At 46.9% G+C, this 22,795-nt stretch overlaps 1 protein-coding gene across 5 annotated transcripts in view; it reads left to right on the forward strand.

Annotated features, from left to right (window-relative positions):
• Positions 1-1,371: 1,371 nt before the first annotated feature.
• Positions 1,372-22,795, forward strand: part of TEAD1 (TEA domain transcription factor 1) — a 262,153-nt gene continuing 240,729 nt past the window's right edge. For 3 of the 5 annotated variants that reach the window (XM_047693330.1, XM_047693334.1, XM_047693336.1), the window contains exon 1: positions 1,372-1,797. The gene's annotated coding sequence lies outside the window, so the exon portion shown is untranslated. Of the gene's footprint in view, positions 1,798-2,406; positions 2,554-22,795 lie in introns of all 5 variants that reach the window. The other 2 variants (XM_047693325.1, XM_047693327.1) reach the window with 2 other exon arrangements.

A 22,795-nucleotide genomic window follows, 5' to 3' on the forward strand; every position in this document is an offset into this window, starting at 1 on the left:
GTCAATAAGATGGGTGGACTGAATCGATGTCAATATCCCGACTGTGCTATATTACAGTTTTGGAGGACATTACCATTGGGAAGAACTGGGCAAAGTGAACAAAATATTTCTTTGTACTATTATTTTTTACAACATGTGAATCTTCAATGATCACAAGAAAAATTTCAATTAAAAAACATTACGTTTTGTACAAAAGTTACGTTTTGTACAAAAATGTGTCGTAGCAAGTCACATTCTGCTTCCCTCAATTATCCATATTTAAGAGATTTAGGGACAAATAAAATAGGCGCCATTATTTATCTTGGGGCCCCAACTGGAAAGGAGAGCAAAGTGCCTAGGAAAGAGGTCAACAGCACAGAAATTGCTTTTGCTACTTCGATCTTAGTGAAACTGGCACGACAGTCACCGAAAACGTTAGACAAGTTCTGCCATAGAGGGCTGACTTTACCCAGCTATTTTCTGATTTACCCACTGGGTCAAATGTGTCACTTCTCCGCTTCCAAAGGTGGCGATAATTTTTTTTTTTTTTTTTAAAGAATGGAAGAGAAATTTATCCACACACACAAAAGGAGCGGCCTGAAGTTGCCTGATGTAGCATTTTAAAATTCGGGGAGTTTTTACCTAACCCATTACTTTCGAAAAGTACAACCTCAGGGATGAGTGAACTCAACTTCTTGAGCAAGCTGGAGAACACCGTGCTAGGAGGGCAGATTGGTTTCCTTTCCCAACAAAAGGGCCGACTTCCACTTGAATGAGCGGCGCCGCGAACTTTTATGAAGTGCGAGAGGGGAAGAAATGGCAGGCTGGGAATCCGGCCCCGGGAAGGCTTCCAGCGCGCCGGAGAACCACCACCTGAATTATCAGAAAAGAAACTTCTCTTCCCAGAACTTGCAGACTTCCGAGAGTCCTGGAGAGCTCTAAGGGGTCGGCAGAGCTTCCGCGTCCGGTAAGAGGGAAACTGAGGCAGGGAGGGCGCGGCGCGCGCAGCTCCGGGGTCGGCGCCCGCCCGGAGGAGGAAACCCAGGCTTCCAGAGTTCTCCGCGCGGACGCAAGCACCTCGAAGCCGCCCGCCGCCCCACCCTGCTCGGGACAAAGCCCGGGCCCGCGCCGGGAAACAGGGCGGGGGGGGCGGTTGGGCAGGGCGGCTCCCGCGCGCGCCCCGCTCTCCCGTGGGCGCGAGACTCCGCCCCGCCGTCCCTGCGGGGGGAGCCCGTGCCCCAACGGCAAAGTCGGCCCAGCCGGGCCCGCCCCGAATCCCCATGACGTCACCGGCGGCGGCAGGCCCCGCCCCCGGCCCCGGGCGGCAGGCCGCATGACGTCACCGAGGCCCCACCCCTCCGGAGCGAGTTCGGTCCTGGCGTTCATTTCATTCCTGTCCTCATTCCGAACATTCTTAGCATCGCTCGCGCCGCGCCGCGCCGCCCGAGCCGAGCCGAGCCTCTGCAGCCGCCGCCGCGGCCCCGCCGCCCGCCGCGGGCGCCCACCAAGCACTTTGCAGACTCGCTTCCACCCTGCGGGCCAGTCCGCGCGGCGGGGCCCGGGCCCGGGGCGGCCGCGTCCGGGGACAGGCCATGCAGTGAAGCCCCCCCACCCCGTCCGTCTTTGCCCGGAGCCGCGGGCAGCAGCCCAGTGCGCCCAGCCGGCCCCGGGGCAGGAGCGGTGCTAGGCAGGGGTGGGGTGGCCCGGCCCGGGGACCGGGAGCCGGGGAGGGAGCCGGGCACCGAGCTGCGGGCGGGGGAAGCGGCGCCGAAGTTTGCCTCGGACTCGCCGGGCGCTGCGGCGGCTCCCTTCGCCGAGGTAAGTTGGCGCGCGGGGTGATGCTGGGTGCGGGCGGCGCACCGGGCGCCCGGGGGCGGGGGGCCGGCGGCGCGTCCGGCTCGGGCCGCTCTTTCTCTGCGGGCTCCGCTTTGTGTGCGGCGGGCGGTTACGCGGAGGGCCGGGGCCGGGCCCCCGCGCCCCCTTCAAGGTGAGCGGCCGGGCGCCGCCGCGCGAGTTGCTGGGACGCCAAGTTGGGCCGCGCGCTGCGGAGCCCGCGCGGCAACAGGCGGCCCCCGGCGGCGGCCCTGGAGGCGCCCGGCCGGCCGCGCCGCGCCCCCCGCGTCCCCCGCGCCCCCCGCGCCTGCCCGCTCGCCCGCACGCGCACACACGCGCACACCCTCACAAGCTCAGCCGGTTATCACGATTTGCTCGGGGAAGTCAGAAGTTCGGAGCGGGCGCGGGCGGGGAGAGCCGCCGGCGCCGCCTCGGAACCCGGAGCCGGCCCCCCCCGCCGCCGCCCCCATGGGGCCCCCGGGCGCCCGGGCCCCCCGAGGCCTGCCCGGGGTCCGCGCCGACTCGTGCTGCTGGCGGGGGTTCGCTCCTTCTCAAAGATGAAAGAAGGCACGGTCGCCTTTGCCGCTTCTCCAGGACTGTTGCTGCTGCCGCCGCCGCCACTTCATTGCACATTCAAGTGGAAAATTTTCAGGAGTCAGCAGAAACATTGTGTCCAAAAAAGACTGAGTCGCAGTTACCACCAAACCCTGGAGGAGACTCTCCCTGGAAAACTTCCCTTCGGTAGGAAATACTGGGGGATTTGTTTGTTTATTGGAAGAGAAATGATCCCCAGGAGAGGAGAAAATCAGGGTGTACTTCTAGTCTTTGTTCGTAGCAGCAACACTGTTTTCAAAAGTCCAGAGGCCCGCTTTCAAAAAAGTTCAACTTCCAGGAGTTTCTTTTTTCTAAAATGCATTTGTGTGTGTGTGTGTGTGTGTGTGTGTGTGTATTTCTTTTTTTTTTTTTTAAACTGAAGCAACATTTTAAATGAGTTGAAAACAATGGAAGGCTCACACTTCTCTTATTCTTCTCCCACGAAAATAAATAAAATCCAGATCATAATTTTCTTTGCTTTTTAATTGTCTTTCTTTTTAAAGATTTATTTAAAGTTGAATGGTGTCACTGTATAAAAATATTTATGAAACAATGAAATAGCAGCCACCAGCATTTCTCAGGAGGCTTGTTAACTTCTCAGAAGCAAGTGGCTGCCTGTGATTTGCAGAAATGAAAATTGACCTCAGTAAGCACTGGAAACTTAGAGACAGATGATGTTCCAGGAGCGGGTAATGTAAAAAGGCCTGTTTTAAAAACAGTGCCTTGGAGGGAGCCCAGGTCCTGGGACAGAAAGGTCTGCAAAACCTATCAGATTTCAAAATGGTTAAACAAGAAAATTTTAAATGCTACAGATACTGCAAAGGAGCAGATCACTTAAACATTTCAGGGCAACCCCTTGTTTCTTCCTCCCCACCCTCCTTGATTGTTTCTGGAAGTTTTGGTGGTCTGATCGCTTGTGGTGTGCTGGGTTCCTGCAGGTGGTTACCTGAGTAGACAGATCCCTTTTAGGAGCCTGGGATCTGCCTGCATTGTCAGAGCAGGCAGTGAGTGGGCTCCTTTCTCTGCGGTCTGCAGTGGCCTTTACTGGTGTGTCCTGCCGGGGGCTTCTCTGCCAGGGTACTCTGAGGCAGTGCTTAGGGAACATATCTTAGGCTGTGCCCGTGCTTCGTCCTTTCACTATCGGGTCTGTGCCCTTTTGTAAATATCAGGATCTTCGGGGCCAGGCTCAGATCCAACTTTGCTTAAGAATCTTTCTTCTTCAGAAGGAAATAGTAGAACTAATTACAAAGTGACTCAGGAAAGACAAATGGATTTAGTTGAACCTTTGTCAACAGCGAGGTTTTGAATCGTTGATTATTTTTTGGAGGGGGGGGGAGGCTTACTTTTCTAATCTCACTATTTCCATAAATGGTCACAGATATTTTTGTTTAGTATTTCTTTGTATGTACAACTTGGTATTGAGGTCTTAGGTTTCAGATTTTAAACAGAGTTTGTAATTCTTTTATTTGTTGTTAGCATAAAAAATGAGCTGATAAGCTGTATTCATTACTGAATTCTTGCTGATGGTATAAAAGTGCCAATGTAGACCATTTTATTTTTACTTATCATTATTATTTGGCCTGCAGTTTTAGGGGAATATTAGAATAATCTTTTTTTTTTTTTTTTTTACAATTTTGAGACAAAACCAATGTGACACTTTGCCTTGACAGTAAGATTTGAAAAAACAGAGGAAAGAATCTTTGTATAGTTCCTCCTCTCAAGTGATCTTTCATGAAGTAACAAATAGAACTCCATCCAGAGACCATGCTTGAGAGATTGATGGAGTTTTTGGGTTTTTTTTTTTTTTTGTGTGTGTGTGTGTTTTTCTTTTTCCCTTTCCCGAAACATAAACCAGGACTCACCACGACATGTACTTAATGAGATTTAATTTAAAGAGGGAGGGCAACCTAGTTTAGTTTGAGCCAGATTGAAGCAAATTTCTCACGGAGAGGCGGAGAGGTGCTTCCTTGCATTGTGGTACAATGTGTGCCTAGGCCCCAGCAGCAAACTAATTATATGTCAGGGCAGGTTTTGGGCGGGGTGGAGGGTGGGGGGGGTGGGGAAAAGGGGGAGAAGGGGGAGAGCGACACTGTGGGGGACGTCAGCTTCTTTCAGCTTCTTCCCTTTTCCCTCTACCTCTCTTACAGCAGGAATTACGTATTCAGACTCTCACTTTGGAGGACTAATGTCTCCTCGTATTAAGAACAAGGACAAGCAAGTCATAATGAAAAGGGTGTTCGGTTTTTTTTGCTGCTTGTGGTAAAGTCCTTCAGTAACAGTTTTGAGTTCTGACACTGCAGCTCAGCGGTATTGGAGGGCATTTCTCAGTGGGAAGATCTGAGAAGAATATACTTGCCGTGGACCGTCCGTTTCCAGATCATATCTGTTTTATCTTCAGTGGAAAAGTATGTACCAGGAGCATTTGGAGAATGCAGAGCTCAGATGTTAGCTAGGCCTTTGAAGAAATGAGCTGTGCCATGAACAATATTTTTAAGGTTCCTTGTTTTAGAACGGGTTGATCTCTCGTGTGGGGTGGTCACACCAGAGCCTCTGCATCTGTGGGATTACTTTTTTTTTCCTTCTAATCTCATGTACTATTATGTGTTAATTGTGAGCATAATTATACTGCCTGCAAATGAAAATCGTGGTGCTTTATCGCTCCAAAGGTTGGTGCAAATGACTGCATGTCGGAGCCAGTGTGTGTAAAAATGACCGTGTTCACGTGCAGACAGTAGGTAGATAGCATTTTTAAGCTTGTATTTTAGGCACGTTGTCTTATTCCCAATAAAGAGATTGCGAAAGAGTAAAAACGCTGCTGAGTGAAAGCTGGGCCTAGGGGTTGGATCCGTTTAGTGGTAAAACTTTGTAGGTCTGTTTTTTCCAAAGACTGAGGACAACGGGCCAGAGCAGGTGTCCGGCTCTCTCGGCGGTGGTGCAGGGAAATCAGAGCCCACCTTTCTGTCCATAAAGGTGCGGACTGCACTTCCTCCTTAGTGGTCAGGGATTGCAACGGCAGCAAGGGCTAGTGTCCTTCTGACCTCAGCAAAAAAAAAAAAAAAAAAAGTACTGTAAGCTTCTTGCCCTTTGACAAACTTGGGCTCTGCTGCTGGGCTGTTGGGGACTGACTGTTGGCTGCCTGGTGCTTTTTCTTATTTTTTCTTATTTTATCTGTAGAAGCCGCAGATGACGCTGTGGTATTTAAATGAGATCCCAAATCATGTTTGAACAGTATCCGTGATATATTTTATTCTTTCACCTCATAAAAGTGATAAAATCAAGTAATTCAGGTCCGTGCTAAGCCCTTAATGTTTCAGGGTTGGGCGTTTTGACCAGTACAAGCTTAGTCCCCCTTGCATTGCAATGACTGCATACTTCCGAGATGTGGGAAGTTTGGGCCTTCCCTCTGCTGGGATAGTTTGTGGAATGCTGGAATATTTGGATCTAAATATCTGAGTGTGTGTGTGTTTGTATTTTGTCTCAAAGCTGTGAGGTACTGAGAGTCCCCAGCCTGTAAAAGTTCTCATCATCAGCTTCTTTGACCCCGTCCCATGTCAGAACTTAAGAGTTGAAATAAGAGTTGAAATTCAGCCACCTCCTCAGAGAGATTCCACTCTCCTCTCCTGGTGCCGACTCAGAGAATTTTGGAATATGTATTTTCACTTTAGTGAAAGCAAATGGGATGCCCTGAAGGGTGGGTTTCGAGGATGGTATTTCTTACAGGGTGGGTCCCACTCCGCTCTTAAGTTCTGTCCACTGGCTTTTTGCATGGTTGGGAGGATTCTCAGAAAATAGTTTCCATAGCCTGGGAGTCCTAGCTGACTGTGAAACCACTGGCCTCTCTTCTGATTGGAAGGGGGAAGGGAATCTTAGAGGCCACTCTTGTGGCAAGCCAAGGGAAGTCTTCAGCCTGGCTGTATTCTGCACCCCCCCCCCCATATTTACCATCCCCATCAATATTTACTATCCTGATGTAATGCTTTCTGCTCTTTTTCATGTTAGTTTTTGAGGCTCTGCCCTAGGATTTCATTAGCAGTTTTAGTTTGAAGAACAGGGCCCAGCATTGGAAAATGGGTTTAAAAGAAAAAAAGTGGCTTACTAATGAACAAGTTAAGCACCACCATCATCTCCAGTGGGGAATTCTGGTTGCTTTTAGGCATCTGACAGATGTAGATGTGTACAGTGACTGAAACACTATTGACTGGGAATATACAACAATGACGAGTGCTGTTGTTTTTACTGATATATAAACTGAAAAACTGCTGCTAATGGTGGGAAATGTTAATTATGTGAGAACATATTGAACTTATATTCTCTGGCATGAACTTTGAAAAAAAATGCATGAACTGCGCTGCTTTTTTATAGGCACAGCTTTCTAATTATCATAATTCAGTTCAGCTCCGCTCTTGGATGGAGTTCAAGTGCAATCTCAATTTAACTTGAAAGGAGGTTTTTTTTTTTTTTTTTTTTAACTGAGAATGTTTAAGAAAATTTGAAAAGTTCATCCAAGAATATTGTCTGCTAAGGTGTTGGTAATGAGGGGGGGTGAAATGAATGCCTTTTTATAATAGTTAACTAGATCTGAATGTTAGATTGACTTTTTTTTTTTGCTTTGCACTGTATCCAAACCTGCATCTTGTACATTTTTGCACAACCAGATGCTGTGTCGCTGAGTTCTCTTTGAAAACCAGAATCTTTTCCCTAATAGTAAACTAAATAAATGAATATTTTATTACCATTAATGATACAATCTCCGTAAAGATAGGATCCTCTTTAGAGGGTAGAATAGAAAGCAATAAATGCAGAAACCTTATGAATTCATTCAGGACAACCCACCATTAATCTTGGGATACCAACCAAGCCTTTAGAAGGTGATCTCCTCATTTGTTCGTCTTTACATCTTGACTTGATGGCACTCTGTGACAGGAGTCGTCTTTGACAGCATTCATGCCACTGCCTTCTGTCCTTTAAATTTTCTCCGACCTTCGTGCCTTTTCCAAGAAAAAAAAAGTTAATGAAGCCCAGGAGCCAAATCCTCTGTGGAATCAGTTTTAATTGGAAGAAAGAACAACTTCAGCTGGACCTTCCGACTTTCGTCCGGTCTGACTTCTGCTGAAATGCAAAGAGAGCCCGCAGAAACCAAATGACTTCATTTGCTCTGGCACTCAAGAGCCGAATTCACTTCCACCGTGGTGAAATAAAAGGAGCCAAGTGTTTTAAATAGCCACTCCCCGAGGCCCGCCCGCCCAAGTGTTTGGAGAAAAGCGCATTGTCTGCTTGCCGCTCTCGCTGGGAGCCGGCCGGACCCGCCCTCCCCCACCAGGCAGCAACCTAGCCTGAGCTGACATCTGGTTTTTTTTTCCACCTGATGCATACCTGCCCTCGCGCGCGCGCGCGCGCACACGCACACACACACACACACACACTCACTCACTCACTCATATCACGGGCATGCGTGTGTCCTGTAGTTAGCGCGTGGAAGGTGTGTTGTGTTTCAAGTCCCTCCCGGGATCGGGGGCGGGGGGGAGCCACAAGGCTAATAGCACAAAATAAAATGTAAACACAGCAGCCGCCCCACATGCCGCTGCTGCTGGGTTTCTGTCGGCGGGTGCTCTGGGTAGGCGTGCCTATTGTTGTGGCCGCAACAGGCGGCAGAAGTTGGGGCACCATATGGCGGATGTGGGCCTCAGATAAGCTGTCTGGTAATTTAGCTTATCAATAGCATTTTGATATGCTTCATTTTCAGATCACCCATCACTGCGGCTGGGGATGTCCTGGGGGCTAACTGATTGCAAACCATTGAAACCATTGTGAGCCATGCTTCCTTTGGTGGAATCTCTTTCAACCCATTCTCCTGGGCTGCCTTTTCAACTCAAAGCCTTTGGGAGACCGTGGTGGGTAGAGTTAGAAAGAGCCCCATCAGCTGAGGGGAGGGGCAGCCCTGTCCTGAAATCTGGAATGCTCAGCAAAGACCTTAGCAAGTATTTTCATAGAGAACAAAAACAGAAAACAAGCTACCTGATAGCATTTTTTTTTTAAATATATATAGGCAGAGCTGAGAAATTCCCGTAATTCAAAATCTGCCTTTGTTTTAAACACTGGAGAGATAAGATAAGGCTGCTATTGTTCATTCTTATTTTGATAAAAGGTTTCTAGTTTTGTTGTGCTTTCAAAATACCTCCCTAATTTCCTTTCACCTTTGTGTTTTACCTTAATCATAAAATATAAAATTGATTGATGTCTGTATAACTGGAAACCAGGGGAAGAGTCCTCTGTGATGTGGAGGCAGGAAGCATCTTTCTTTATGACTTGGATTGTTAAAGAGGGACATGCTTCTAGAACACTTCTACTCAGGTGTCTGGTGAAGCTGAAGGAAAACCATTCTGGTGGGAACCAACGGAGGGACTCTTTCCCGAATGGCCAGAGCCAGCTCAGGGAGTCTGCACACAGTAGGCGGCTCCTGGGAATTTGATGACGGGCTTATCAGATGTGTGAATCTCCTTCAGCAAATCCACGTGTCCCCAGTTCCTGCCAGGCCCTGGGGGAAGAAGCCAGGGTCAGACCGGCTGTCCCTTTCCCAGCCCACCGTGCCTGGGTGTTCTCGCTCACCTTTCTAGGCACCTCACTTTCCCCACATTTTGACTTACGGGTTTGTAATGCACTGTACACAGATCCTTTTGTGTGGCTAATTCAGGATGATTCTGACTCAAATCCAGGTCAGCTACTTTCCACGCCTGCCCGGGGGAGCCTCTGCTGCACCCGTGTTCCCACCTGAGCACCTGCACTGCAGCCTCCACAGATCTTTCAACAGCCTGGACGTTACCCCTGGAGATTCAGGAGGGCTGGGCCACGTGCAGAGTTTCCGTATTTTTTTTTTTTTTAAAGATTTTATTTATTCGACAGAGAGAGATCACAAGCGGGCAGAGAGGCAAGCAGAGAGAGAGAGGAGGAAGCAGGCTCCCCGCAGAGGGGAAAGCCCGATATGGGACTCGATCCCAGGACCCCGAGACCATGACCCGAGCCGAAGGCAGAGGCCCAACCAGTGAGCCAGGTGCCCCGAGTTTCCGTATTTTTAAGAGGTCGGTGGTGGTGTCTGCCTGTGGTTGGGAACCCTTGCTCTAGATACTCTACCTCTTCAGAGCCAGTCAGTCTAAATTTGGCCATCCCTCCTAACTCCGAATGGGATTTTTCTCCACCTGTATTTGTGAACAAATACCACATCTTTATGGAATTCACTTAAGATGGACTTGGTTGGTTTTAAAAATACAGCCATACACAGAGAAGGTTGTACCTTTCTATTGCAGGAAAAGCAATAAAATGAACAGAGCCATCTTCCCCCTGTTTGGCAATCATCTGTCGCATCTTGGGAGCATAGCCGTTGATTCCAGATGTAGATTATAGAGGTGAGGTGTGTGTCAGGCTTGCCAGCAAGGGGTTTGAGGGACTAATTCTTGTCTGGCTGCTTGCAGAGGTGGTTTCACTTCCCGGGTAGTGAGGCTGCTCACAGAGCCCTGCAGGTGGTACCCCTTGATGTAGCAGGGTGGGGGGATGGGAGGGGTGATCCTGATGGCGTCTGGGAGAAGAGCCTGCTGCTTTTCATTCCTTTCCTCCCTCTTCCTTGCACCACGGGCACTTTGAAATCCAGATGCTCCCAGTTTTTTGTAGAATTGCTGCTTGCCTCTGGTTGTTCAAACATGTACAGGTGCTACCTGGTGCTAGGGATTTGGTGATCGACCAAAGGTGGTCATAGAATGGTGATCAGTGAACACCCCTGCGAAGTTCGTAGTTCGACAAGGGAAATCGGCCTGTGAAGAGGTCATCAACGTCCAGTGGGGAGGCTGTATGTTCTGTACTTCCATGCATTCTGAGATGCAACTTTTTGTATATTTGAAGTTGGGACATGTCCTGCCTTCGTGGCTGGCTGGGCAGTGGTCACAGTCTGGAACAGGTGCAGGAGAGGAAGAGAATCCCTGGGCCTGATCTGGGGCGTTCCTGAGGATTCTCTTGATGCTGCCAGGGCTCTTGGAACCAGGGTGAGAGTATATAGAATAGCACAGTGTTGTTGATCTGGCTCTGAGAAGTTGTTTTGGGTATACCTTACCCAATTTATTTTGCTTATTGTTTTCCTTTTTAGGTGCAAGATTGACGTTTGCTTAAAAAAAAAAAAAGGTACCTTGTGTATGAAATTAGATTTTTTGAGTGATGGAGCAGCATCCTGGCATGGTTTGTTTCACAGCAATAGTTTTTAGAAACAAAATCATGTTGCATTTTACAACCATTGGTGTGTTCAGAGTTGATGGAATGTTGGAGAACCATGTTTGCATTTCTATCCAAAAAAATTTGTGCGATTTCACTTTATTGACAGGGGTTGTTTTGAGGGAGTGGTTTGGGAAGGGACTTTTATTTTTTTAAGCCTATGTTGTTTTTAGGAGCATGAATTTCTTTGTGTAGCATCAGAATAAAGGGAAAATAAGACTGTTGTCTAAGTGCTCTTGGTAATAGCCAAACAGCTGTGTTGCTCAGGGATAGGGATTAAGGAAAACATTGCAGAGAAACTGGTGTTGGAGTTTAGTCGTAGGGAAAGGGTTTATTTATTTATTTATTTTTTGCCAGATGCCATTTTGGGAGTAGTGGGGAACTAAGTCATTAAAAAACAAATGACCGCCTGGTGGTGGCTCTTATGGAGGGCACTGGGTGTGGTACATAAACAATCAATTCTGGAACACTGAAAAGAAATTAAAAAAATAAAAATTAAAAACAAAACAAATGACCCCCCACCCCCACCCCAGAAACACTCTAGAGCAGTGACCTCAATCCTCAAAACAGCTATGGAAAAGGTTTTATTGCTGGTCATGAGCTCCTGTAGATCAGAACCTGTAGATCTGAAACTTGGATGTGAGCAATTAATTGAAAGAAGCAGAAGGAACTGGTTGATAAGGTGGAGGGGGGTGGTTTTCTGATTCTGGATTGGAAAAAGGCAGGATAATACTGTAGTTTTAAAGACCCAGGTTTGGAGTAGGACACTCCTTAGTTGGACTCATGGCTCAGTCACTTTCTGGTTTTCTGGCCTTGGACAAATTGCCCTCTGAGCCTTGGTGTCCTCATCTCTGAAGTTCAGTAGAATGCTTCCTGTATGCCTGACATACAATACACGCTCAGGAAATAGCAATTTCTTTTCTTTTCTTTCTTTTAAAAATGTTATTTATTTGTGTGTATGTGAGATAGAACAAACAGGCAGGGGGAAAGGGCAGAGGGAGAGGGAGAAGCAGTTCCCTGCTGAACAGGGAGCCTGATGTGGACTCGATCCCAGGACCTTGAGATCAGGACTTGAGCTGAAGGCGGACGCTTAACCGACTGAGCCACCAGGTGCCCCAGTAAATAGAATTTCAGATGTTACCTTGAATGCCAGGTCTTCACAGATTTCCTGTCAGGTCAGCCTGGACAGTGACTCTTGAGGGACACGCAAGGTTGAGGGAGAGTTACTTAGGAGGGCTGGGCTTCAGGTCTTCAGACAGATGGGATTCAAATCCGTGAGTGGCTGAGGTGTCCCATGAAGTCCGGGACCATTAATCACTTTGTACCATAATTCCTCTATTCATAAGTGATGGAGGAAACCCATCAGTAACTATATAATATGTGAGGTCATTCTCTGCCGAGTGATTGTATGAATTAAATGGAAATGCTTCCAAAGGTGGGTAGCATGGTGCACCTTTTCCACCAGAAAGGAAACCTCTTCTCTTAAATTCTTTTTTTTAAAGATTGCTGCCTTTTTTTTTTTTTTTTAAAGATTTTATCTATTTGAGAGAGCAAGGAAAACAGGGGAGAGACAGAGGCAGAGGGAGAAGCAGACTCCCCATGAGCAGGGAGTCTGACTTGGCTTGATCCCAGAACCCTGAGATCATGACCCAATCTGAAGGCACTGTGTAACCGATTGAGCCACCCAGGCACCCTTCTTCCTTAGATTCTTGCTTGGAAGCCACACTCCTAAGTTTGGGATTGGGTTCTAAAAGTTCTCTAAGATGGTAGTATGCAACTCATCTTTTCACAGAGAAACTATCCTTGGGGCCCTCAAGCTGCTGGGGAAACATTAAGGAACCATCCCGGGAGTTTGAGGTTGGATCAAGCTTCTGGTATGAGGAAATAAGAGAGTTATTTCTCCCCCTACTTTTGCTGCCATTGCACTTTTGTTTTTTAAGTTAATTTTTTAAAGTAGGGTCTGTCCCCAGCATGGAGCCCAATGCAGGGTTTGAACTCAAAACCCTGAGATCAAGACCTGAGCTGAGATCGAGAGGTGGACACCTAACTGAGCCACCCACTTGCTTTTGCAATTTATTTTATTTTACTTTCTTTGGTATTATTTTATTTTTTTAAACTTTCTTTAGTATTTTATTTAATTTATTTTTTTAGAGTAGGTCCCACTGGGGCTTGAACTTAGGACCCTGAAGTCAAGAGTGCATGCTCTACCTACTGAGTCAGCTAGCCACCCCCACCCCTCCCCGTACCCCCGGTGCACTTTTTAATACCTGTTTGGGTGCAGGCTGCTTAACTTCTCTTTCCAGATGTTTCCACATCTGGAAAATGGAGCCGATGCTACCTACTCTGAAGGGTTGTGGGAAAGTTTAGGTAAGAGCTAGCTCAGTAAGCTACAGGTGTGACAGCTGCTAGACCCCCCAGGCCATCCTGGTCATCTCAGTGCTCCAAGCTCTGAGATGAAATCTTTGGCCCTTGTATTAGACTCCTTTCTGTGGATCTTAAATATATTTCAAATGATTCACACTTGTGTGAATGGCAGCCCATCCATTCTTTTGCTAGTTTGTTTGCATAGTGAAGAGGATGTTGGTTAATCCAAGATGAGCGTCTTTTTGGGTTAGCACCCAGGTAGACCCAGGATAGATGAGCTGGGTATCTTCTGGAGGCTGGTGGGTTGTAACCTGTGTTTTCAGAGTCGTCTGCCCAAAGCTGGTCAGCTACACTTGAACAGGGTGTGTCCATGTCCCCACATGTTTCGACTGGGGCCACTCCCAGGGACAGGTCTGAGCAGGCAGGGCTGCTTTGTGTGAGCCAGGGCTGGGGACCACCTGCATTTTATGGACCTCTCTGCTGGTCTCTTAACCGGGTTCCACAGAACTGTGTGTGAGGAAACCAGATTCCTAGCCTTTAAATTAAGAATGAAGATGAAAGATGGTAAGAGAGATGAGTGGACATGGAGGGAGGGATGGGGACTTTTGGAGGTAGGCAGGCTGAGCCTTGAGGAGTGGAGAGAGGCACAGTTTAAAACCACTCACAACCTGTGAGTCTACTAAAAGCCACTGAATTACATAATTTTAAAGGGTAGATTTTATGGTATGTGACTTGTATCTCATAGAATCAGTGTAGCACCGAATCCAGTGAATCACACTGAACAATGTACACACCGTGACACTCCCCCCCCCAACATTTGTTTTGCTGGTCAGATGATTAAGGTTGATATGCAGAGTGATGTCCTAATACAGGTTTACATTTCTGCTTGTTTCCTGCTTTTAGTGAGGTACCCATTAGAAGTGTCTAAGGCAGAAGATTGCTTTTACTTTTAGAAAGAGGGACTTCAGGGGAGCCTGGGTGACTCAGTGGGTTAAAGCCTCTGCCTTCAGCTCAGGTCATGGTCTCAGGGTCCTGGGATCCAGCCCCGCATCGGCTCTCTGCTCAGCAGGGAGCCTGCTTCCTCCCTCTCTGCCTGCCTCTCTGCCTACTTGTGATCTCTCTCTGTCAAATAAATAAAATCTTAAAAAAAAAAAAAAAGAAAGAGGGACTTCAGTAATGCAGAATGACTTGCCCCTCAGTGATGAATGCTGACTATGTTAACTGCCCATATGGCTTACACTTAAGCCATCCTAGACCTCAATAAATACCAACAAGGAAAAACTGGGAGATGAGGCGGTGAAGAGACCCGGAAGGCCCCTGTGGCCCCAAGTCCAGTATCGAATCTGCTTTGTAAATTGACTTAAGAGGGGAAAGAAAAGAACCCCGAGTCAGGCTAATGTATACCCCAGGTTTCAGCTTCTGCTCTGGCCAGTTTTTTCTTAATCGTAGCTTAATTGTACCTTGGTCTTGCTCCTGTGTCCTCCCAGATGCTCCCTGTCTTCCGCATAATAACTGTTTGTGGCAGCTTTTATCCGCTGGTATTTTGTAAAGGGTCATCCTCTTCCGTTCCTTGTGACTGTGTGCGTGCTTGCCTTTCCCGTCCTGCTCCTTGTACCTGAACAGCAGCTAATAGCACCCCCTTTCCTCTCCAGTGCCCCGGCTTGGACAATAAACTATACAGTCATTGTACTATTAGGAAACTATTGAGGAAACTGGATGACCTCCTTTACTTAAGCAGAATGGAGGGAAAATCTTTGGGCAGGCGGTCTTTTGGCTGGGGCTTGAGCTCCTGATTCTGGAAGGTGTGTCCTCAGGCTGTTTTCTGAGAGCAGAGCCTCCGCCGAGGAGCTTTTCCTCTAAACCTGTGCTACTTATAACCAAATTGCTTCAAGCCCTCTGCTCTTCTGGCAGATCAATTCATAATGTATTTTTTTTTAAAAGTGTCCATTCATCGGAATGATTCAGCATTGGTTCATTTCCGTTTTAGACTAGCAAAGTTTAATTGAGAAGTTTTTCCCAGTGGAATTCTGAAAGGTTTCTATTGTGTGAAATTCGGGGATTTCAGATTATATTTTAGGACTTGTGGTCTCAGTGCTCTTGACAGTCTTCGGTTTCAGGTTTGGCTCTCCTTGTTCTTCGGGACACCGTGGGATCATGTCCTATGATGAACCTAAATCTATTAGGCAGAGAAAGTAGCGTGGAATTCAAGGAATTTTAGTGCTTTGCTTAGAACTGAAAGTAATTGTAACAACCCTGTTCAGTTCCAGGTGGTGGTTTCGACACCATTATTTATTTAGTTACTGTATCCTGTGCTTCACGCAGTAACCTCAGGCAGGTGTTCAGTGCCTTGCAGTGTCTTCCAGGTCTGGCCATTGTTGTTGAGCTCTGAGGACTGTTTCCTCTTTGGGGCAGTTCACAGGGAGAAGGCCCCTCTGGAGGGTCCTCCAGAGGCCAGGGTCCGGGTCCCTGCACCTGGCAGCTGTGTAGAAGAGAAGGCTTGGCTGGACAGCCCCTGGCATTGGTGTTTGGTTTTCCCCGTGTCCTTGGGCAGGCAAGTCACTTGAAAAGCTTTCCTTTCCCTCAGGGAAGGTGATGCTGGGCCCCCTGTCCCCCAGTCCGCTTTTGAGCTGACCTTTAGATTAAAGAGGTAAAATGTGAGAGCCAAGGCAGAAACGTCTGGAGAACTGCATCAATGTTGGAGTCCTTCCTTCCCCTGCCCCATACTCCCCTCCCACAGACAGGGTTTAGGGAAGAGGAGCAGTACTGCGGAGTCCCCTCCATCACTCACTTCTGGCCGCACCCATCCCCGGCCTACTCTGCAGAATTTGGTAAGTAAGGGAGACTGCCCAGGTTCTGTCTTAAGTCCATTCTTCAGCATTATTTCATCTAAACCTAAGAGCTCCATTTGTGGTTGAAGGAAGTGAAGCTCGGAGAGGTCACACTGCCAGTATAATGCATCCCAGGATCAGCATTTGAAGCCAGTTCCGGTGGCTCCACAGCTGCCAGGCCAAGAAGATGGTGAATTAAGTCACCTATCAGGTTTTATCATTATGGCATTTGAATGGAGTTGAGATAGATTACAACATTGAAGCCAAGGTCAGCTTCCCCTTACTTGGTATATTTGTGTAGAAACGGTACACAGTAACTTTGTTTTGTGTTCTTGGTGATCTCTTTTACTCTGACTTTGAAACAAGCCTGTGGCTAAGGTCCTAAAAACTTGGGTGTGACTCGGTCAAGCTTTCAATCAGGGGATTGTCTCACTTTCATTTTGTCTTCTTGAGAAGGGGCAAGAGGCATCTCTGCCCCCTTGTTTTCAGCCGTCTAAAGACTGGGGGGACCAAGTACTTTGCCCCTCTCAGACTGGGTATACTGGCCATTGAAAATGAGAGGGTAAGGCTCCTGGGGGCTGGATTGATGCCACCTCCTTTATGCATGTGTATGGTGTATGTGGAGATGAAGCTGGTATGGTTGGAAGCCTGGGTGGATGATCCATTTAGGGGTGTGCTGTGTGTGTGTGTGTGTGGGGGGGTGTATATATATGTATGTGTAGGGAGGGTGATGCTTTTTGAAAGCCTGGGACTGGACCTGCCAGTTTCTCTGGTTTTTCTCTGGAATGTGCTCTGTTGGCAGACTGTCAGAATAAGCTAGGCTCCCCCCACCCCCATGAAGGTCTAGATATGGAAATGGCCTCATGCTGGGGTAGGCTTTAAGCAGATGACCTTGACTTCACTCCTAGATAGTCCGTGCTTGGGAACCTGGGAAGATGGGATTAATTCCCTCCCTCCCCTGCCCAGGTGACCGCCCAGGTAACCTGGTGGAAAATACACCTTAGGCTGTCATACAGGGTGCGCAGTGGAGGGGGCTGAGGGGAAGAAAGGCCTAATGGGCTTGCTCAGAGCCCTTAATAATCAGGCCTCTGAAAAAGACATTAGGGTTTTCAAAATGGGAGCGCTAATGGGGTTGCTACCCATCTTAGGCATCTTGGCTGGTTTTTAATGAGAGTAGGCTGGTTGATACTCTTCCTCCTGTTCCCCTGGTTCTGGTGACTCTGGTCCAAAAAGGTAAGTTGGAGCCACTGATTGGCCAGTTTCTGGGACATGAGCTCTTGTCTTTCTCTCCTTCCCAGTCTACTGGTTTGCTTCCTTCTTCATACTTTTCCCTTTTGGGTACTTCTGCTCTTGGCCATTTTGGCCTTGCTTGCCCTGACTTTTGTACAGTTCTCTGTAGTGTTTGGTATATTTAGCAAAGTAGCCTAAAAGCCTGGCTTTGACATCAGACCCTGGTTCCATAGCTCCAGTCTTGCTTTTTACTGGGCATGTGATCTCAAGTAAATTATTTTGTTTCCTCATCTGAAAAATACAATAGTAATATGATAAAGTGAAAATGATGAAATAATGGTGAATGGCCCACAGTGAGCTTTGCCATATTGTCCCCCCCAGCTGGTTCCGTATTCCCTGTTTTTTTCTGCCTCCAGCTCATGCCACCCCTCCCTGTTTCTGAGGGCTTTGTCCCAGGCAGAATGGCCCCGTCTGACGGGAGCTCATTTATTTGCTTTTCCATCTTCCTCTATTGGGTTTAGTTTTAAGCTTTTTTCCAGCTTCCACTCTTTCTGGATTTCCTGCTCTGTTGTTTTTCTCTCTTCAGACAATTTCCCTTTTGCTTTCACATTTTTACACACAAGACACACATATGCACACATGTGTGTGGCCGGACTCTTCCCCTTTATTCTCTGCTTTTATCACTGTGAAATCTTAGAGAGAGACTGCCCTACTGTTTTCTGAGTTTCACCAAAAATGGTCATCAGAAAAGCACCACTTTTTGATTCTGCAGCCTTTAACACTGGAGAGCATCTTAAGGCTTCTGGACTTAAGAGCACTCTCAAGAGTTGTTACTCTTTTGAAAAGACATAATGAATTCTCAGTCTCATGTTTACGAACTTGTAGAATTACACACATTTCTTCTACTTATCTCTTTGACCTTGGGCAACCTCTTTAACCTTTTGAACCTCAGTTTCCTTACCTATAAAATGGACCTGGTCGTGCCTTCCTCCTGGATTATAGCAAGGGTTAGCACAGTGCTGGCAGAGAAGGTAGTGTCCCATAAGTTACCATCACTAGGTAGTCACCACCTCTGGGTGATCGCTGTCACTCAGTAGCTAAAATTAGAATGCCAAGGACCTCTTCCTGTAGCATCTGTCTCTCTGTGTGAGGGAGGGGGACAAGAAAAGTATCTTAGATTTTATTTGAGATCTTCAACATTTTTATTATGAAAAAATTCAGTACAATAGAGGGCAGTGGACTTCCCATGTCCTGTCATCCCTCAGCAACGGTCATCAACTCCTGGCCATTTTTGTTTCTTCTAAACCCCTGGCTTGTCTCCCACTGGATTTTTGTTCTGAAGCAATCCCAGATGTCATACCATTTCATCTGTAAAGCTTCCAGTAAGTGCTTAAAAACTATGACTCTTTAAAAAAATACTAACTGTAATATCAGCATCATAACATTTTAATAATAATTCCTTAATATAAAATATCTATAGAAGTAACCATTCAGATTTCCTTGATTGTCTCGTCATTGTTTTCCCATAGTTGGGTTTGTTGGAATCCGGGTCCGGAAAGGTTCTGTTTGGTGACTGTGTCTCTCAAAACTCTTTAGAGACCTCTCTTCCCTCCTTTATTTTCCCTTTGCAGTTGGTTTGTTATAAAAGCCTCACTGTGTCTCTTGAGTTCCCTTCTTTTTGGATTTTGCATCCTTAGGGTGCCAGGGATCATGTTCCATTGTCCTCTGTAATTCCCACAAATGGGAATTTACATCTACAAGCTCGACCTGGTTCAGGTTTAATGTTTTTATTGGTGGGTTGGTGTTTTTGTTTTTGTTTTTGTTTGAGAGGAATATTTCATAACTAGTATTTCCACAAGAGGCATGTAATCATAAATGCACCGTTGTCTCTCTCTTTGTGATATTAACAGCCATTGGTTTATGCTCTCGGCCCTTAATGTGTTATTTCTTACGGTCTCTGTACACTGGTAATATTCCAGTCCTCTTGATCTTTCTTCATTTATTAGCTGATAGAATCTTACAGAGAGAGAAATGTGCTCATTGGTTATTTGGTTAACTTGGTGTATAGTTTGCACAGGAGAGGCTGGTTTTGGTTTTGTTTTTTTGTTTTGAGTATCATGCAATCGTAGATTTTAAATTATTGAATGTTTTGAATACATTATAGTTCCTCTTATTGATACTCAAATTGTACCATCTTTGGCCACGAGGAGTTTCTTCAGTGGGCTCCTTTGTCCTTTTGATGTGACCTGGATAGTTTTTGATAGCTTCCTGCTACCCAGTCTCTTCCTGTGTATTCTTGACTTAGAATGAACCATTTCTGCTGGGTTTTTGGTTCCTTTTAGTGGAAAATGGTATCTCAAGGCTAAGTGTGAGCACTAGGCTCTCTGCCTAACCCCCCCCTCCCACACCCCTCCACCTTGTTCAGAAATGGATCCTACCTTCCAGGTCAACTTGTTGTTGACCCACGGTAAATCCTTTTCTTGTGCTCTGGTGCCGTGTTGGCTTCCTTGGCTGTCATTAGCCACTTCCGTGCCCTTGCTTGTCATCTTGTCCTTTTCTCCCCTAAGAAAAAAGGCCAAGCCAAAGAATTCCACAGGGACAGTTCGTGGTTTGACACTCACGGTGAAGGCCAAAGCTCACATTAATTTAGGTTTCACAGAAGACTTCAGTCAGTGCCATCGGTCATGTCTACCTAGTAGTTTGTTCTGCTTCTTGTTTAAATAACCAGAAGGTGAGAAATTCCTGGTCCTATTGCCTCTCTGAGCCATTCCTATGGCAGGCTATGTTTTGAGGAGATGGTTGGGGTCATTTACACATATCTGTTTGAATAAATACTCCTTGAATTAAGTTCTGTACCTTCCTCTCTTAAAGTGTTTAAGATAGAATATATTTAATCTCTCAATCATTTAAAGAATTTATCACTAATACATTATTTTTATAAGCAAAAAAACCAACATTAAAGCTTTGTGGTTTTAGGCAGATTTGTGCTGTGGAGTCCTTAGAGCACAGCAAGTGTGGTGCTGTTGTGGGAACACCATAGTAAGCCTCTAAGCCTCAAATAAGTTCTTTTCTCTTTAACAGGTCTGCTGTTAGAGGTATTTTTAGTAATTCCTATCTTTGTTTCTTGGAAATTGTTTTGATACCCATGGTGGTTCATTGCAGAATATGCACTTAGGGAATAAGTAATGACTAAAAAAAAAAAATTAAAAGCTCATTTTAAGGAAGAAGCTATATGGCTCTCCTCAGAGGGTCCATTCAGGCCTGGAGTTTCGGCTTCAGTAATACTTTTTTTGTTTTGTTGATGAAACAAAGCCATGTGAGTTCACAACCCAGCCAAAACGGCCTCACAACAGAATGAGTGAGGAGTCCTGAGATTATCATCATTCATGACATCCCTGAGAAATTAACAAGCATCCTGGCCTGTGAAATTTTGGATACTCACTTAGTAACTAACGGCCTGCCCTCCCTGCATTTTATTTTTTCTTTCTTTCTTTCTCTCTCTCTCTCTCTTTCTTTCTTTTTTTTTTTTAAAGATTTTATTTATTTATTTGACAGAGAGATCACAAGCAGGCAGAGAGGCAGGCAGAGAGAGGAGGAAGCAGGCTCCCTGCTGAGCAGAGAGCCGGATGCGCGGCTTGATCCCAGGACTCTGAGATCATGACCTGAGCCGAAGGCAGCGGCTTAACCCACTGAGCCACCCAGGCGCCCCTCTCTCTTTCTTTTTAAAGGCAGTGTGCTTCATTTAATGGTTCCTCTCTATTAAAGCAAAGCATGCATTGTAGGGGTTCATCCCCTCCCCTTTCCTCCATGGGCACAGAGAGAGGGCAAGGAGCCCTGTAATTCACAGGCAGGCCGGGCCTCTGTGCCCCGAGGTAAACTCAGTTTCACAAAGGGAATTTTCATTGTGGTCCTGTGGCTCCCTGACACAGTGGAGGCTTCAGGAGGCAAGTGGTAAAAGCTACCAAAGAAAAAGCTGGACCGGGGCCACTGACGTCATGTCAGTAAATCTGCTGGAGGAGCCCCACTGAGCAGTGCCTGCCAGCCAGCCCCTGCACTTTGGCCTCGCCTGGTCCACTGTTCTCACTGTTTCCTCCACCCCTCACCCCCCAACCAGCCTCCATTGTTGTTTTCCTTTTCCCCTGTGCTCTGGGCTGGTGTTGAAACCCATAAACACTTGGAAAGCCATCCCTGGAGCTGGTCCTGTGTTTGATGCCCTCCGCTGGGGGGAAGGGGAAGCCCAAGGATGGGTGGGCAGGGGAGGCTTGAGAAGGGCTCCTTGATGATGGGCAGATCTGTGGGGACCTCTTGGGAAGCAGCCAGAGGCTCTGGCTCCTGACTCTTTACTTTTAGAGTGCATTTAGAGAGCTTTGCTCTTCAGTACTGGGCGCGTGTGTGCCTGCGTGCCCATCCCCATTCGTCCGCTTGTGTGAGCATGTGTGCATGTGTCTGGTGGGATGGAGCGAGTAATGTTCGAGGTGGAGGACAATGGAAGTCCTGAAGTGCAGTGTTCTGGAGAGGGTGATTTAAGAGAATGAGTTCCACTGGGAGTCTTTCAGTGCTCACTACTCATTGGTCGGCTAACTCTGAACTCTCCCTGGTTTGCAACTCTAACAGTTAAATCTAGAGCCACATGCTTCTTCACATCTTGGGTATTTAGAAGCACAACCCCAGATGCGCCTGAATTAAAATATTGCTGTGCTAAATCTATTTTTACATCGAGGGGAATGACATCTAAAAATAAACCTTATCCCACCTGTTACCCACTTTTGGGAAGTTTGAATGCGGTCAAGTCACAGCCCACAGACCAGGCTTTTGATCATGGCTTCAAATGGGGTGTCCATATATCCCTTTTCCTGCCGTTGGCATGCTGTTTGATTTTATTAACCATTGCCATCCTGTTTTTTATTTTGCTGTGAATATTCATTTGCAAGTAAGAGTGAAGCCTAAGTTCAGGTTGGGTTTGAAGTCCCTCTGAGTCTTAGGGTCAGAAACATATTAAAAGCAGTATCTTATCCATGAATCATTAGATGAGTCAGTTCCTGAAACCACTACAAGCCTCATAGTTCTTGGCTACAAGCAAAAGCAGGAAATCCAGGCTTCAATAACTTCCTTTCCCGGTCCTGGCTGGAGTCGCATTGGTGGTTAGGTTCTGCTGCCTGCCTTTGTAAGTAGTAGGAAGATGTATGTCTGAGGAACAAAGGCACTCGAGTCAATTTACTGAAACTGTTTATAATTTGTGGTCTTGATCTGAATGTGAGGCTGCACTGGCATACCCTGCTCAGCCGTGCAGCTCTGCACACTACTCCCGGGAAGGCGGTGGGCTGGGTCCCTCGAACGGCCCCAGCAAATGCAAGGTGAATGTGGCAGGGAGCTTTGACGTTCCAGTGAATCCCCCAGCGTATGGGCCCGGACACAAGCAGGAGGCAGAAAGCTCTGGAGCCCATATGCACAGCTGAAGAAGTATCAACTTCTTTTGTTCTCTTGGTTAAGAGAGAGGGAGGGTAGAGGGAGGGAGGGAGGGGAGAGGAAGAGAGAGAGGAGAGAGAGGGAAAGAGAGAAAGAGAGAAAGAGAGGAGAGGAGAGAACACACCCATGCCAGCCCGCTGAGCTCTGGCTTGTCTCTTACTGTTTCCTTGCAAATTTACTTCCTTATAAGCAGGGTCTTTTTTTTTTTTTTTTCTTTTCTGTTCTGTTCTGTTCTTTTAATTCCTTTT

Source organism: Lutra lutra, chromosome 10 (assembly GCF_902655055.1).
Source record: "Lutra lutra chromosome 10, mLutLut1.2, whole genome shotgun sequence".
Taxonomy (NCBI): Eukaryota; Metazoa; Chordata; class Mammalia; order Carnivora; family Mustelidae; genus Lutra; species Lutra lutra.